Source organism: Fistularia commersonii, chromosome 8, assembly GCF_037954325.1.
Source record: "Fistularia commersonii isolate RoL2024-O1a breed Wild chromosome 8, RoL_Fcom_v1.0, whole genome shotgun sequence".
Lineage (NCBI taxonomy): Eukaryota > Metazoa > Chordata > Actinopteri > Syngnathiformes > Fistulariidae > Fistularia > Fistularia commersonii.
In genome coordinates this window covers 11,925,232-11,938,157 of record NC_141291.1, presented here as the reverse complement: position 1 = coordinate 11,938,157, position 12,926 = coordinate 11,925,232, and the positions used below count along the sequence as shown (strand labels likewise).

General features: G+C 41.5%; 1 protein-coding gene across 2 annotated transcripts in view; it reads left to right on the top strand.

Annotated features, from left to right (window-relative positions):
- The first annotated feature begins 7,142 nt into the window (after positions 1-7,142).
- myripb (myosin VIIA and Rab interacting protein b) overlaps positions 7,143-12,926 on the top strand; it is a 102,535-nt gene continuing 96,751 nt past the window's right edge. For both annotated transcript variants that reach the window (XR_015106526.1, XM_086151193.1), the window contains exon 1: positions 7,143-7,254. The gene's annotated coding sequence lies outside the window, so the exon portion shown is untranslated. The remainder of the gene's footprint in view (positions 7,255-12,926) is intronic.

Sequence of the window (12,926 nt, the reverse complement as noted above, 5' to 3'; positions counted from 1 at the left end):
GTATTAATTTCAATGAATTGATAAAAGAAAAAGAATGCATTGAGAAAATTAACTCATATTAATTGCACTTTAATTCTCAGTGCTCTTGTTCCGGGGGCACAGATTTCTCCGACGCACAGCGTGATGTCATGATGGACAAGGGAAATGAGACCATGCTGGTTGAAGAGAAATTTAGATATGGAATGGAAATTGGAAGTATTAAAGGAAAATGCTGTCCTTTTGCACTTTACCGCCACCCTCTGTCACCAACTCGAAGCCAAAGACGTCGGAGTGAGCATGCAGGTCGGAGTGTCATCAGTCAACATATGACCACATGTCACTAGATTCAAATTTAGAAACCAAAATCCAAGGCCAAATTGAATAAATTGGCCAGAATAAATAAACCCAGTTCACTTGGGAGACGGGCTGCTGTGGACTGAAGATGACTAACAGCTGTCCAGAAACACAGTAGATTGTCATTTGACAAAGCAAATTGAACAGCTGCATTTCAAAGAAAGGGAAGTTAAACAGGTCATGTTGAAAAGCCATGGTGTTTTCTGCACTCATATATTGGTCTGCGTGATATACCGGTGGGAAAAAAAAACATGATCCTGAAGTTTAAGCTCATCCATATTGATTCATTTATCAAACAAACTTATATTAAAATGCAATTCATTTATAGCCATTCAACACAAAGCCTTGAAAAAATTGGATTTTTTTAAACGAAGTTCCACCCCCAGTGTTTTTGCTAAAAATGATCTTAATCCTGCACAGTACTGACAATTCACTAAAATGGTACAAATGGATAATTTTGTTTTTGTGATGGCAAACGTGTTTTTTTTTTAAGTGTCTTCTCCTAAACAACATTTTTCACATATTTTTAATATACAATCTTTTGAACTGGTCTAGTAGGACGGCTCTAGAATGATCTAACTAGTGGTTGTCATACCGGACTGGGGTTACTACTGGTATGTGCAAAATTGTTGTAGTTTTAAAAGAACTGATTTTTCTACATTGGATTTGGCTTTTGGGATTGATGGAAGAAATGGAAAGTACAGACACATGAGAATGTTGAGAACAAAGTGTTGTTCTCCTTGAAACTCTAACTGCTGTAATGCCAATTATCCTCTTTTGTGGTTAAACTTGGTGAGACTTTAAAAGGGTGTGCGTGAATAGCGGCAGGATGTTTTATTGTTGACACACACACACACACACACACACACACATGCACACCAGCAGTGCTATTAGAAGCTGCAGTATGACAGTGTCTTATGGTGCAGCCTGGCAGCCAGATGAATTTGCTGATTTTAGTCTGGTTTCAGCTGATACACTGGCCACACGGGTCAGTGCCCTAACCTGTGACCAGACAAGATCCTTTACGGTTATCACTCAGGGGCGTAAATAAATTTCAGCATATCCAGAACTCCCAGTAATGCATGCCACTGAGCAAAGATGGCAAAGAATCTTTATTAATATTTGTAAAGGAAAACATTGTGAATCTCAAAATTGATCTGCTATAAGCTCATTATTCAGACAGAAATAAGGCTTTGTTTTCTGACCTCATAACATGACATATAGCTGGGATAAATTGAATTTCATCGGAATCCAATCTGAAACTACAAATCACAATGGAAATGTACAAATTGGGTTTTTGCAAGCCAGTTATGTTACAAACTGTGGTCTTTTAGATTGCAATTTGCTTCCAGCAAGTGAACTATAACTTAAAAATCAGGACAGATTTTTAATATCTTTCAAAGGTTTTTTTTTTTCTCTTTCTTGGAAAAAAAATCAATTATCCTTCATTCCATAAAGCTGCTTTGCATAATGCCCTTGCTTATCATTTCCCTTTGCTTTTTTTTTTACAACTTGGAGCTTAGAGTGTTAATCACAATTGGTTCCAGTGAAAAGGTCAGCCTGTTGAAAACCCTTCTCTCTGGCTCAACACACAGTACGTGCACCATGACACGCCTACGCAAGGAAAGAACAGGAAGGTACAAATGAAATATATTTAGTCTGTATGCACAATCGCATTGACATGAGCGTGTACAATACACATGCACGATGTGACCCACTGGGCATCATTTGCGGTGAATCTGTGAATTTTTTTTCTGTGATGAAAGAGAAGAGTCAACAACAGTGTGATACAGGCGCTGTTACCAGGTGGACATGGAGGAAGGCTTTTATTTGTAGATCAATATAGGCCGTGTGTCATATGGAGCGAATGTTGTAGATACAGACGCTATTTCTTTGAGTTATCGGATACATCTACCACCTGTCCAAACACAGATAATTTGTCACTATGATTTCATTTATACATTACTAATCAGACTCACTCTTTTTGTGATAGATTTTATTAAGATGTGAAAACAAAGACAATTTTTTTGCAGTGAATATACAAAAACAACATTCCCTGCTGCTGTCCAGCCCCTGTCAAGAGGCCTGGTTCAGGATCCCACACATGCACACACATCTAGTCAGAATCACTCAGCCTCGTGGACCAGCTCGGGATCCCTCCCCGCCAGAGAGGTAGCATTCCATGTACCAAGAGTCAGCTTCTGCAGCCAAAAGACGGGCCACGGAAACTCTGTACTGGACTGTCCTGGTGAAGAAGGGGCTGGGCCAGAAAGTGAAGCTCTTAAGTTACCAGGTAGATCTACTGTTCTACCCTCACCTGTGGTCAAGAGCTGTGGGTAGTGACCGAAAGAGCGAGATTGCAGATTCAAGCGGCCGAAATGAGTTTTCTCTGCAGGGTGGCCAGACTCTCCCTTAGGGTGAGAAGTTGAGCCATCTGGGATGGGCTCAGAGGAGAGTCACTGCTCTTCTGCCTCGTGAGGAGTCAGATGAGGTGGCTCAGGCATCTGGTCAGGATGCCTCTTGGACAGCTCCTGGGGGAAGTATTTGGGGCCCGTCCATCTGGGAAGAGGCCACGTTGAAGAACCATGACATGCTGGAGAGTCTATGTCTCTAGACTGGCCTGGGAACGCCTTTGGATTCCCCCAGGAGAGCTGGACCATGTGGCTGGCGAGAGGGAAATCTGGGCCTCTCTGCTCCAGGTGCTGCCCCTGACTTCAGATGAGCAGTGGAAGATGGATGGATTTCCATCGTATTTTAAGGCTGACATTTGGTGAAATGAGAAGAACAAAGTTAGCAGTGAAGTCCTCAGAGAAAGGGGACCTCAAATGCCAAAATTGAGGCTACCGAGCTATACTCTGTTTGCATAAACCCGCATGAAAACTGAATGTCACCACACACACACACACACACACGCACACACACACACACACACACACACACACACACACACACACACACACACACACACACACACACACACACACACACACACACACACAAAGACTCTACAGTAACATGTTCAATGCCTCAGCTGTACCACTATCCTTTCTCCCCTCAGCTTCTCTAAATATTCCAATTTAGCAATCTTACCTGCCAGGGAGGCTTTCAGGACCCCCATGCTGGGAAAATCTATCACACTTTGCCCTGCTTACTTTTTAATTGTATTTTCATCTCTCATAATAATCCCCAGTTCCAAATTGAATGGATTATTAAAAGGTGCAAATTAATATACTATTCAGCGGCAAAATAAAATTCTCCCACTGAAATAATCACAAAACAAGAAATGGGTGATGGGATTGTCTAATAGGAAGCAGCGGACACAGGCGTATCGAGGTCACGCACTGGTGTGTGTTCATAGTTTGACATTTCAAGCTGCATGAGATTGTAATTGCGTGAAAGATGGAGCTGCAGATGTATGTCTGGGATACATACTGTACATAGTCTGGCCTGTCCTTACCAACAGGCGTAGTCCTGCAAAATTTTTACTCACTGTTGAGAACTCTGACTTTTCCTCAAAAGCCTAGAAAAAAAAGTTGACTTTAATATAGGTTAGGTTTTCGGAGCCTTGATGGGGTTCAGGACCTGGCGCTATTTTACTCCAACAGACAGCCTGGACAGCTGTGTAAGACCCAGAAACACCCAGACCAGACTGCAGTGAGAGATGCTTTCCTGTTTTCAAGTTTATCATTCTTTCTGAATAGATACAGGAAAATGCAACTATATGCATTTTGTAATATTATATTCCATACATCATTATCTATTCTAGCGCCTATTAGCCTGAAGGCTAGAGAATAAATATTTGAAATAGAGTTAAGTAAAAGCCTTGCTTTCCAGAGTCAGTGACACTTGATCATCAGCCACATTGGGCAACAAAAGATATAATTGATTGATTCACCTCAGATAAACAACCTGCACTTTGTAGGCTGCAAGTGACTCAACAGCAAAGCATGGGATCTTTAATAAGATTTAGTCCAACACATATGTGACCTGCTATTGCCTTAAGGTTGCAGAAATGTGCTTGTGACCAGAGGATTAACGACGTGGACCTCAAAATGAGCCCCCTGCATTCACACCAACAACAATGCAGTTTCTTACAACTTACACACTGACCCACAATAGAATACTACAATTGTTCTGAACATTTTCGGAACATTTGGACTTCTGCCCTTCTCCCTGTGATATCAACTCATCTGTTTTCTACCTGCACTCAACACTCTTGCTTATAAGGCAGGCCAGACATATGTTATTTAAATCTCCCTCAATGAGCACTGAACCATAATAAACACGATTATTTTAAAGTGCCCCACTGAACATCTGTTTTGCAGTCATATTTGCTTAGTTAAAGATTTAAATAATCCCTGCCTCCGACTTTCCAGCAGTAATTGGCAAGACACTGTAGAGTATAGTATATTCTATAGAAAAAAAAGTTACTGAGCTAATGAGGCGGGGTTTCTGCCTGAGTCTGGGCTTCTGTTTGAATTATGGGATATTTCCACAATTCCCCTTCCTGGCTAGAGACCAAGAAGAGATGCACAAGATGGGTATTCACACAGACACAGAGGATGAAAATATAAATGAATAAAAGTTTGAGAGAAAAATGCGACAGGAGTATTTCTATGAAAACATTAACTTGATTGGATTAATAGGTTGATATTTGCAGCATTATGACCTATCGAACACTTCGAAACTTATCACGGCAGGCCTGTGACTGATTACACAAAGGATCAAGAAAACAATCCTGGGATGCGCTCACGGCTGCCCTGGTTACGTGTTGACATTCTGACCCGCAGCTAATCAGTATTCATAGTTCCATTAGCAGCCATCTTTACAACAAGTGCTTTTTTTATTCAGACAACGTAACTGTACAGATTGAACGGAATGAAAAAAAGAATCATTATAAGGATTCAAGCTGGTGTTTTTGTCAAATATATAACTTCATAGTGTTTGCCTTGTGAGACACTGTATCTCAAATTAGCCCTGAGAATCCCCTCCAAATATGAATGAAGAAATAAAAAACAAGATGAATAAATACTGTGGCGAGTCACAAATGTTAGGGTTTATGTTGATGTTTGTTTTCTGTGTGATTTTGGGGATGCTGGGAATTTGTGGGAGTGGTTTGGGGTGCAAGGAATTCTGTTTTTTTTTTTTTTTTTGTTTACCTGGAATTGAGTGGGAACATTTAGTTGTATTGCAGGCAACAACAGTTATTGCTTATTAAATGGACGTTTGACCATCAACCAGGTGTTTTCCCTGACTAAAACTCTACAATACCGTAATGTGGGCATGACATGAAAAATTAGTCAAATTTACAACATGACTATATCATCTTCAGAATAAATTCTGAAAATGTACATTTGGACTTAAAAGACTGAGGAGTGTCTTCTTCTAAGCTAAACTCTTAGCGAGGGAAAATTTGTGGATTTGATGAGTGAAAGTGATTGATGCACTGTTTTACATTTTGAAGATAAGTATTCAACTGCGGGAAGAGAAAAACACATTGCGGACCAATCGTGGCCTGTTATAAGGCCACGTCGGTATTTGTCGGTATTTCCTCTGCATGCTGAATATAAGAGGGAAACGTGACCCATTCTGACCCACCTGAGTTTTTTGTTTCTGCTCCAGCTGGGGAAGAAGGAGTGAAGGGAGGCGACTGAGACCCAAAACATGTTGAATGTTGAGTGGGAAGCTGTGGCACCAGGAGATTTGACAGACTTCACGGTGAAAAATCACCAAGGGAGCATCCGTCCTCTTTTCTGCGCATGAAGAAACTGATAAAATCACCAAGGCCACTTTTAAATACCAACTGTAGCTGTGGGTAAATAAATCAATCCGTCAACTTACACTTACAACAATGCAAAACAAAATTGCTGGCAAATACAAAAGAACAGGTGGATTAAAATATAAAAAAAAATGCACAGTGTGAAAATAGAAATAAATGCACAGATTACTGTAATCTGCTGGGGAATATATTAAACATTCCAAGAATAACACTCGAACAGACAGATCTATCCATCTGTAGATAGATATATAGATGATAGATAGAGAAAACAGCCTATATTTAATTCAATATCTGCTGGGGAATATATTAAACATTCCAAGAACAACACTCAAACAGACAGATCGATCTATCTGTAGATAGATATATAAATGATAGATAGAGAAAACAGCCTATATTTAATACAATATCTGTTGGGGAATATATTAAACATTCCAAGAATAACACTGGAACGGATAGATAAATCTATCTGTAGATATATATAGATGATAGATAGAAAAAAACATAGCCTATATTTGATACAATAGAGATGTGATTCACTGGGATGTTTTCATCTCCCTCTCAAATGGGAATGCACGTTCACTGGCTTTATGAATGGAGCTGCCAGCCAACAGTGTGTCGCCTCCTCCTGTGCCAAATTGGAGCTCAGGACAGTCAGGTGCCAGCATAAAAGGGAAAACAGGCAAGAGCGCAGCCAAGTAGGGGAGGTGGGGACACAGACTGAGAAGGGGCTCTCTAACCTCCAGACCCCTCAGCATCCTGATGCATGCACTTCGGAAACAGGTTGGCTGCCAATCCCTCAACCCTCCCTCTCCTCCTCCTCCTCCTCTCCCTCCTCCTCCCTCTGTGTAATACAAACCTCGTGATCACCCATTCAGCGGTGCCTGCGTCTGCTGCTTTGGAGGAGAAGGAGGAGGAGGAGGAGGAGGAGGAGGGGGGGATAATAAGCCGACAGCCGAGGGGCAGGGACGCTAAAAGTATCCGGGAGGCAGGGGCAGGTGCCGCGGAAGTTTCCGGTCGCAGGGGCGCATCCCTCCGCGTCTTTTTGTCTTTTAACCTCCCCCCGGGATCCGCGCCAGAGACAGAGACAGAGAGCGAGAGTAAGAGACCGTCCCTGGCGGTCAGCCGGCACCCGCTGATCCCGTGTAAGTGATTCTCCACATCGGCTCTATGGACGCAGCAGTAGTTGAATGTCCGTCTCTCGCAGCGGCCCGGGAACGCACCACGGCCGGCGGAGGTTTGCATGCCCGCATACCTTGATATGGAAACCACCGATCACAACCTTCCTTTCTTTCTATTTTTGATTTGTTATTTTTTTTTTATTTATTTTTTTTTTGCAAGCAGACTTGTCAGTGTAGGTGCTAACGCTGGCATATCACACCCTCCCATCCTCCCCCCCCCCCCCCCCCCCACACACACACAACGTAGGATTTCAAGCAGATGTGAAGGTGCTTCTCTACGAACGTGTGTGTGTGTGTGTGTGTGTGTGCGTGTGCGCATTCAAATCACAGAAACCGAAATGCGGCGTTTTGGGCAGGTAACCGAGGTGAAAGCAGGCAGGTGGATGTACGCGGCTGCAGAAAAGGACGCACTTCCTCTCCCGTCCGTGTATCTCTGGATGTGTTTGGAACTCAAACGAGCAGCGACCAAATCGTGTTTTGTTTTCAGAGCCAAACCAGCTAAGGAATGCAGCCGAAAAACCCTGTTTTTTCCGGTTGTTTGTTTGTTTGTTTTGTTTGGGCCGCTGCCCCCGAGTGTGTGTAGCGCTGCAGGTGGACTGAGCTCAGAGCACTTTGTTTATTTTTATTATTTAGTGATTACCTGTTGACAGTACTTGTGGAAATACCAAGAATACATTTACTAGGTTATTGGATGGATCAGTTTGCTGTTCTGGGAATCACTCAAAGGAAAATGGAGATCACTTACTCCTGAATTGCAGCCCATTTTGTGTGTGTGTGTGTGTGTGTGTGTGTGTGTGTGTGTGTGTGTGTGTGTGTGTGTGTGTGTGTGTGTGTGAGAGAGAGAGAGCGAGAGAGTCACATGTGCAGTGACTCAGAGATAGAATCAATTAGCATCTTAGGGTAAAGAAAGACAACAACCCCAAATATATGCAACAAGTGTATCTTCACAGATCTGGTGTTGTGGATTGGGGCTATCAGGTATTGATAACACAGCAGGTAGACGTATGGAGGATTGTGTGTGTGTGCGTGTGTGTGTGTTTGTGTATCATCGCCAAAAAACAAACATAATTAGAAATCCTTCTGTCAGAAAGCCCCGAGCTGCACAGCTGTCCATGTTTTTGGTTTCTTGTAGATTGGTTTCTTGACTACCCTTTACCGCTTATCCTGCACTTCTGGTCATGGGCTCCCACATATTCAGTCGAGAAATACAACCATTCATTCTCATTCATTCATACACCTGGGTGATTTAGGGTCTCCAGTGAGCCTCCTGCATGTTTCGGTGCAGCGGGAGAAAACCGAAGAATCGATAGGAAAAATAAGGTAACATATCAGAGCCTTCTGTAAAAATGTATTTGCTATGTTTAGGGATCCATATCTTCAATGGTTGATTTAAATCTTGGACTTGCCCCCTGTGTAGTCCTTTCCCTGTGGGTTTTTTGTATTTTTTATACTTTTATTGTCAGTTTGAAAACAACAAATGCACACTGAGGGAAATTCAATCGCAAGTGGTTCAACGCAGGATTAAATATGCAGCACATCAATATCAGAAATATACATTGCAGCAAAGTAATTAGAAAGTGGAAGTGACAGTGACCGATGGACTTAGCAAAAAGAATTTTTATGAATGGAAAGTAACTGAAAGGGTTTTTAAGAGTGCAGAGTCATGATGTTCAGTGTGAGATTCAGTGCAAGAACATCTAGTATTTGGTGATGCAGAACCCAGTACTCCTGCAGAGGCAACATTTGGGTTCAATATCCTGGATGGAGGGCGTAGAGGCTTTGTCTTATCCTGTTTATTTGTTGATTAACTTTCTGTCCTGTAATACACTTAGGCTTGCATGAACTACGAAACGTGAGTCTGCCGAAACCTTTTTTTTTTCAGTGAGTAGAGCAAGTTTATTTGTAAATGAAACTTTTTAATCTCTCCCATCTAATGATAGTAATCTAATGAATTGTTGACAGAAGCACTAGCGGAGACTTTTAGCCATGGGCTTGTTGTCTGATAATTGAATGAAGACAGTTACTTTACTCGAAAGTAACAAGAATCATTAAAAAGAAACACAACAACAGCTTGGCAAGTTTAATCCTGCCTTCACAAGGCAAAGGCAGTGTGTTTGTCTGGGATGTAGTTTTTAACGCTCACACCGATTTATGCTGAAATAACAAAACAGAATCTGCTTTTCCGATTATTGTTCCTCGATTTCCCAGTACTGTTTTGTTTCTCTAATTTGGCCTTCACTACCAGTTAGAGACCAAATTCTTCTATCCAGCCAAAAAAGATTTTTTTTTTTCTCGCCATGCACCAGCAAATCTATCCCAAACCTGAAGGGGCCTTTTCTTGGCCCAGGTTGAGATCAGCGTCGCCAGCAAATGTTTCTGTAATCTGTTAAAAGACAGAGACAAAAGAATGCGTGAAAAAACACAATCTGTTTTCTTGCTGTACATTTTGACCTGACCTGACAACAACAGACTCAATGAGTAATGATGATGATTCTTCAGGGTTTATGCACCATGATAATGTTATAGTGAAATGAATGGAAAGAATCCAGCCAGTTCAGTTGTGGGTCATTCACATATGACTCTCTGGTTCACTCATTCATGTCCCACTTGCAGAAGTTCCTGATGACGTGATGCATTTACTTTGGCAGTGGGTGTCATCTGCATAATTGTGAAATTGTGAAAGCTTTTAGAATTGTGAACTCCTAATCCTGCTTTACCACACAACCAGTGCTTATTCCATGCCTGGAGCCAAAGGTTAGATTCCCTCTGTTGAATGTTTGTCTCCACAGACCATTAGGTTGGCCATTCCTTCCTTGCTATGTATCCACCTCAGTCCAAACTGTCGTTCTGATGGAGAGCGTCTAAAACAGGTAGTTAATTTAGCGCCTGGTTGCGCCTGCCCTTCTCTTGCTACGACAGGGTCCTGTCCTCAGCTCGCCCGTCCTCCTGCTGACTCTCTGAAAGGCAAGTGCTTTGCAGTGTGTTGTAGCGGTTGGTGTTTCTTGCATGGAGTTTACATGATACGATCTCTCTCCGCACATATTTTCAAGAAGGTGCGTGGATACACACTGCATGTCCTCAGGGAGAAAGACAGGCCTCTCTCAGTTGAAGCCTCAATGTGACCTGTTTCCCATCTGAAGTTATTCCAACCTCTCTCAGCCCATGGAGTGTCAGTTTGTAGATAGTTGCACTATGACATTGACACATCACTATATTTCTCACTAGCAGCACTGCATGTCTCCACCCCAAAGATAAAGGTGCAGGCTGTGACACCTTAATATTTAAGTAGTTAAAGCATAAACCAGTCAGTCCAAATATAAAGTGGAAATATTTTTATTTAAACTGCTTATGAATGAGTTTTTGAATAGAATGTGCCTTTAACCTTCCCACAGTGGGGACATTTCAATTTGCACAGCAGAAGGTGGGCAGTGCAGGCAGTAAAGTTATGAATACAAGTAAAAATATTAGCATCCAAAGTATCAGAAAATATAAAAATATAAACAACATAAACATTTTTGTGCAAAATTGGAGGGTTGAAAGGGGGGACTGGATGTCTGTGGAGGTTCTGTCATCCAGGTCATGGTGAATTCTTGTCAAAATCGTCAGGCCTTGGCAACTGGACTTGAATTTCTTTACTTGAAGACGTTTCACCCCTCATCCGAGAGACTTCTTCAGTTGTAGTGACCTATGAGGAGTTTCCAAATATAACTGCCAGGTGAAATGAATGTATGAATTTATGTAGGAAAATGAATTTGAGAGCAGAGATAAACTCTCACTTTAATAATGAGAAATGTCCCCTTATTCTTTTTCTGTTTTTAATGTAGCTTCTTGCTCAGTTCAAGCTGGACTCCCTAGTAACTTACCTGTATTTGCCAATGCACTGGATTGCATTTTCTCAGGCATTTGAAATAACTGAAAGGAATTCAAGTAGCAGACAAAACCAAAATGTCCAACCAAGAATTGAAAAAGTGTAAAATATTATTAAATAAACCGAGCTATTATGCACCCCGCTTCTGTCCTTTTGCGTATGTTACAAATATCATTACATTGAGGGAACCAGACCAGGAAATAGTTTGTACCTGTATGTTGCGTGGCCTTTTATTTAAATTTGTGGAATTGTGCTAATGAAAAGCAGAGGTAAAACATGATAAAATGATTGCATGTCATTCTGTGGGTAGTACACCTGCTGGCTGGCAGCCCTACCGTTGTCTCACTCTAACCAGGCCTTTGCGAAAACTGCTGTTACATTTGTATCCTGTTGTACCGCTTCTTTGGGTGAAAAGCAAAGACCGGGGTTGCCGATTTAGATTAAGCGATTGGACAGTCTTTCCTTAATGATTTCTGATTTATCACAGGCACACTACTTCTTAACTTTAACCTTACTCATCCAAACTCAGGCTGTTTAATGCATTTATTGCAGATGGCCATTAGTGATAATAGCATAAATATTGGCATAAAAGCAGTGCTGTCTGTCTGATCACAAGCAAACACCGTGCTGGGACTCATGTATTATATCTGCCGTCAGAACAGACAGCTTCGAACCTTTTTCTTTTTTTGAGGTAAATTCAGCTTGCCAACACAGAGATCAGTTAAGCCCACAGCCCACTTTCACTGAGTCAACAGACCATATTGGTGAAGCGCTGAACTGCAGCCGCAGTCTTCAATCAGTGTCACTTTTTCTGTCAGGATAGAAAGGACCTCTTCCTCGGCGCTGTGTGCAGACTGATAAATAATTGCTGCTGTTGTTGAGGGAGTGTGGAGGTGCTACCGAATCGCGGTGTTGATTCATCTATAGATTTGAGACATTCTGTGTAGATATTGTGTTGGTGTACACGTATGTAGTGGTCGTTTTGTTCAAAGTGCCTACCTTACTAAAGCTTTCTGTAAATGAATCTCTGTGTCTTTCATTGACACTCCTCTTTGTTGATAAAAGCTGTGTACAAGTGTCTTCCCATTTGTCTGTTTACCTGGCTAAACTGTCGAGTCACCGTCTGGATTACAGACCGTCACCGGCTTCTGCAACAGCCGATTGGCTCACAGGTTCAACATTCACGACATTACAACTTTCTCTCTCGGTTATGATGGATTTATTGGTTTTTAAATTGTGTTGTTTCCAACTCTCAGGCATAACGATTGGGATTTGGCTGCTGTCACTGACTTAAGATGAACCACATTGAGAGTGTGTCTTAGTGATCTCCAATGAGTTGACGGATTCATGAGTTGAAATTAGCTTGGAGGCCAGTAAAGGTTCATTTTGTGGATGGAATCTATACAAACAAAAATCAATGTTCTTTCTTTCATGTAATCAAAATACCTCATTTCTTTTTTGTCATGTAAACTCTTGAAATGTTGGCTTATCCTTTGTAGTTTTGGTGTGATCGATTAATAAAGACAAGGCATTTTAATTCTGCATGTTTGAAATCTGATTGATTTCAAGGCCAAGACTTGTCGACTTCTTATGTAAGTGCAACTGATGTCAGCCACATTTTATCAAGCACTTATATAAAAGTAGGTAATAATGGCTGCTCAGTTTTGTTCAGTTTGAATCATGAAACGTTGGCAAGAGTAATTTTAGACTGTTATGTTTAGACTGTTTACTGCACTAATATCATATTATTGTAAACGTGCCAAAAATA